A 5122-nucleotide genomic window follows, 5' to 3' on the forward strand; every position below is an offset into this window, starting at 1 on the left:
CTCCATTACTTCCGGCTTGCCGTGGAGCGCAACTCGAACACGCTCAACCTGAAGCGCATTCAACTCGAGGTATGAGTGTATCTATACAACCTTTGGATATCTGAAGGCAGCCCTGTATAGGGATTTTTTTTATGTTTGATGTTTTATTATGTTTTTATATCTGTTGGAAGCTTCCCAGAGTGGCTGGGACAGGCTATTAATAATAATATTAATATCAATTGAATAGGGTGCCCCTATTTTCATGAGAGAAATGTTGGATCGCTTCCTGTTGGATTGGTATCTACATATAATAAACATCAGCCAGTTGTCTTCCTGGCCCAAACCTCAGCCCCATTCTTTGTTCTGAGATTTTCTCTGTTCAAAGACAACTGCGTTTTCATTATTTGTTGTCCCCTTCCCTTTGTGATCCTGCTCACCGGAGGCATGCAGAAGAAGTGTGTGAGCTCGTATTATGTCACAAAGGTCTGGTGATGTCATGAGCCCTGTTCAGGAGTGAGAAACCTGAGCCAGTGCTTCATTAACTCAAGGGGGTCCATGAGGAGGGGTGTCTCCTGTCCTTTCAAATGGTAGAGGTGGAGAAAGGGTGATCTGGTCCCAATGGTGTCCCTGGAGGGTACCATCGGCCTGTTGGCTGTGCTCTTCACAACCCACTTCCTGGTTTACTCTGATGGCTTCATCAGCCAAGCTGTCCTCCAAGCAACCATGGACAAGAGACAGGGAGGAGGTAAGTAATATGATAGAGCCACAGGGCATAGCAACCTGAGGAATCAGTGGTGTCAGGAACGGAGGCAAAACAGACAGAAGGTGTGCTGGTCCAGGGGGGAGGTTACCGTGGGGCAAGGTCCAGGACCTGAGTTGAGGGTCAGCAGACAGTCCTCCTCGGGTGAAGCGGGGTCCACAGCGGGAAGCCGGGCAAGGACAGGAACTCTGGGGGAAACAGGACTGGATGCTGGCCGAAACAGCTCATCAGCGACGTTGCTCCCGCAACCTGGGACTGGGCTGACTGGCCTTTATCTTCTCTGAGGCCAGGGGCGGTCCCGGCCCCCAGGAGACCCGCCTCTCCTGACCTTAAGGCGAGCACTCCTCCTGGGAGAAACCAGTTCCCTTCGCCTCTCTGCCCTTCGCCTCTGCAGCTCAGGAGAGGCTGAAGGGTTACTGGGCCCAGGGGGAGACTCACCTGTAGGCACTGGGTCCTCAACCACCTCTGGAGCCAGAGTGGATTCACCTGGTGCCTGCTCCTGAGGATCCGGCACACGTGCAGGCGCTTCAGAATTAAGGCCCTGTCCCAGTTCAGCCGGCCCTGGAGGCGGGGACTCCTGTGCAGGCTGGGATTCCTCCGGTTCAGCCTCTGAATTGGATTCCCAGGCCATCACAGAAGGTGGTGACATAGCAGTAGGAAGATGGCAACAGTGAGAGTGAAAACCTGTGCCTAAAAGCCCCACACCATGATTGTGGAATGTCCCCCTCCCCCCACCAGCTGTCTTCATATACTCATAGGTAAAGGACCCCTGGACAGTTACGTCCAGTCAAAGGCAACTGGGGTTTCGGCGCTCATCTCGCTTTCAGGCCGAGGGAGCCGGCACTTGTCCACAGACAGCTTTCTAGGTCATGTGGCCAGCATGACTAAACCGCTTCTGGCACAACGGGACACCATGATGGAAACCAGAGCACACAGAAATGCTGTTTACCTTCCCGTCACAGTGGTACCTATTTATCTACGTGCACTGGTGTGCTTTCAAACTGCTAGGTTGGCAGGAACTGGGACTGAGCAACGGGAGCTCACCCTGTCGCGGGGATTCGAACCGCCAACCTTCTGATCGGCAAGCCCCAGAGGCTCAGTGGTTTAGACCACAGCACCACCCACCATCTGCTTGCCCTGTGCTGAACCTGGAAGCAGGATGTGCTGTTAAAGCAGGGTCATATCCCTTTAAACAGTCGTGGATTCCCCCAAAGAATCCTGGAACCCCAGTTTGTTAAGTGTGCTGAGAGTTGCTAGGAGACCCCTATTTGATTCACAATCCCTACTCCCAGGGAACTCTGCCCTGGGAATAAAATCGGGATGAAGGGATTTTCTCAGGATGTTGGAGGGTGTGTGTGCTGTGTCCTGTTGGCCTAGTGATGGTGGCACTTGCTCTTCTTCTGATAGGAAATCCTCTGCGGGGGGAACGGCAAAAATTGGGGGATCGAGAAGGGTCAGTTGCAGGGGAGTGAGAAATGTCCTTATTTTCATCTGAGGAATGTTGGAGGGTATGTGAGTCACAAGTTGTGCAGGCTTGTTTACCGGGCAGTGGGTTTCAAAAGCCAGGATCTATCTACGAGAACCCCAGGTTTGTCCAGAAATCCTCAAGATTGATTGTAGCAGTCATGCTTTCGTTAAAGACAGATTGCTCACCCGTTACCTAGAAATGGACAGCCATTGTGAAGTATGAACTCTGTGCCCCAGAATTTCTCCTGCGCCCCAGGATTTTGTGAGATGCATTCAGTGGTTCCTCAGTAACTGGCAATTGCTAGAATGCATAGAACACTAAATAGGCATGCCCAGCAGAAGTGGGGTGTGGTGCACTTTTGTGTCCATAAAATAATTTTTTTCACAGCTGTTTGCAAGGGGGCACAAAATTGTTTGGAGAGGTGTCAATGTGGTGGGGAAGAGGGAGCGCATTCACCTTGTGCATTGAACCATGGGTGCCATCAGCGCACACTGCATTGCTTTCAGATAGGCATGCATACATGTGCATTGACTGCAGCTGGATTGGACAAAAGGCTTTCTGTGCAGTGCAGGAGAGCAATGAAACTGCCAGTACAATGTGGCACAGCAGGGAGAATTATTTCCTCAACATCAGCCTCCAGCGGTGAAGCAGCAACAGTCTGAGAGACACATCTGCAAATAGCTATATCAAATGCACCAAATGTAGCATGCATGTGCGTGTGTTGCAAAACATTTCCATTCCTCTTGAAACAACCACTTTCTCAGGAAAACCTGGTTCTCATGAAAACTCAATGCAAATTTGCTAGAGGTAGTGTCAGGATAAACGAAGGGACTCGAATATAATGTTTTAAGGGTGTTTTAAGTGCACGATACAAATGTGACACTAGTTGGCGATGGGAATGGGAAATTCAATATATATTTTAGAACGTTTCTTTAAAAAGCATTTTCACACCGGTTTTTTAACTATATGTCTAGATTTAGCCTAAGAGGGGAATGTAAACACAATTCAGGGGAAGGGGCAGAATGGAGTGTCAGCAGTGAATGAAAGAGTGAGAATCATAGAAAATAGATTTTTGATTCCCCCTTTATGTTTAAGGCGGGGGGAAGATGGAAGAAACATTTGTGGCTTCATCAACAGGGGAAGGCATGGAGGTGATTGACATGGCTGAGAGCGAGGACTCCCAACTGCTGGGGAATGCGGCCGTGAAGGACATGTTGCTGGACTTAGCCGTCTCTCTGAACACAGCCAGTGTCATGCTGTTTTTTTTATGCGTGACATAGAGCCCGAAGTCTTAGCAATGGTAATGGATGAGGACAACATGAACATCTACTTGTGCTTCATGATAGCCTTCTGAGAAGCAGCTGTGGCTTCATCGCTCGTGTCCAGGGACTTTTGGGGCTCCACCGGAGAACAGGGGCTTTTGTACCAGCTACACACACCTCCACATTCATGGCCCCCTGAGAACAATAAAACCTCTGACCAAAGCTTGTAGAGTTTGTTCTAAGTGAGAAGTGTGCCTTTTGATCCTCCCCTGGTGACACCTTGCCACAGGCTCTTGGGCTTTGAAAGCTTTCTAGAAAGATCTACCTAATCATGAGGTAAAACGGTTCGATTGCAGGCAAGATACTGCATGATGGAAAATACCTCAGATTTGTTTTTTAAATCTTCCCCCTGCACATAGAAAACCAAACGTCCAAGAGAATTCCAGCATAGCCTCCTCACAGATATCCTAGTTTTCTATGCGCAGAAGGGTTTGATGTTTATTTTTGGAGGAGGAGTTTTCAGTCATGCAATCGCCCACCTATAATCTGAAGTGGGACACTTCCCATAGTTTCACCACAATGTGTTAAGTTCTGAAGAGAAGATAGTTTGGCTCCATGTAAGCCTCACCATTTGAAAAGCAGCTTTGCTCAGTCTTTTAAGAATTCAGAAGGCTCCCTCCTGACTGCTGAGGGAAGTTGCCTGGAGGAGCTTGCCTTGAAGTTATACTGAGGAGGCGGGAGATGTCTAATCTCAGCTACTACGCCATCTCCAGAGGTTCTTAGAGCTAAGTGAGACTACAGTAGAAAACAAAAGGGAGAGGCCTGCTACCAGCCTATCACATCTCCTTCGCTCTCATTATTAGTTAGAGGTCGGCTCCTTCATCTTTCTTCAGTCCTCAGGAGACAATTCTCAGAATTCAGGTCAGGGCCAAATTAGATGGGAAGAAACAGCAGCTTCAGAGAGGTGGTTTTTGTTGGCACCATGCCGCTTTTAGGGAAGGGCTAAACTGCCTCCTCATGTCTCAGAGCCCCCTATCCTGGCCAGTGTGAAAAGCCAAATCACATAAGCAGACTATTTTGAGATAGCCTTTTGCCACCTGCTCCATTCCTGGCACAAAGAGGCTCTTCTCTTGAACTGCCTGGGGCCATCCTCTGCCTTCACCACTAGGTTCTGTCCCCCCTTGACGTGATTGCATCCCATGAGTTTCAGGCTCCATGCCCAGCAAGTTCCACAATACAGTTGCAGCCATCTAGCAGTATTGAACACAGGTGTTTGGAGAGCAGATGTTCTTTGGCTGTGGTGCTGAATAAATAATTTGCTCCCTAAAAGAATGCCTTGAAGGCAAATTAGCAACAATTTCATCCCTTTTCCCAGAATGAACATGAGTTCGCAATGCAATAGAATCCATATGAAATATACATGAAGACTATTTTTCCCTTTAAGTGAAACTGCGAGCCTTTTGTTTGTTTGAACTTCATTAAAATTTGCTAGATCTTTAATGGACCACAGGCCAGGTGACAACCTGTTGATTAGGCCTCCAGATGATGGGAAAAAACAACACAATCTCACTCCCTTTGACACATACAAAATCTTAAGGCTGTATCTCATATATATATAAAGTATAAAATAAAAAACACATTTAGGAAACAATG

The 5122-nt window shown here is 48.2% G+C and overlaps 1 long non-coding RNA gene across 1 annotated transcript; it reads left to right on the forward strand.

Moving 5' to 3' along the window:
* The first annotated feature begins 266 nt into the window (after positions 1–266).
* On the forward strand, positions 267–3691 carry LOC310834516. Its single transcript, XR_014559273.1, has 2 exons — positions 267–724; positions 3345–3691. It is a non-coding gene; the product is annotated as an uncharacterized lncRNA (long non-coding RNA).
* Positions 3692–5122: the final 1431 nt, after the last annotated feature.

The sequence above is a fragment of the Podarcis gaigeae genome (assembly GCF_964106915.1).
Source record: "Podarcis gaigeae genome assembly, chromosome: 17".
Taxonomy (NCBI): domain Eukaryota; kingdom Metazoa; phylum Chordata; class Lepidosauria; order Squamata; family Lacertidae; genus Podarcis; species Podarcis gaigeae.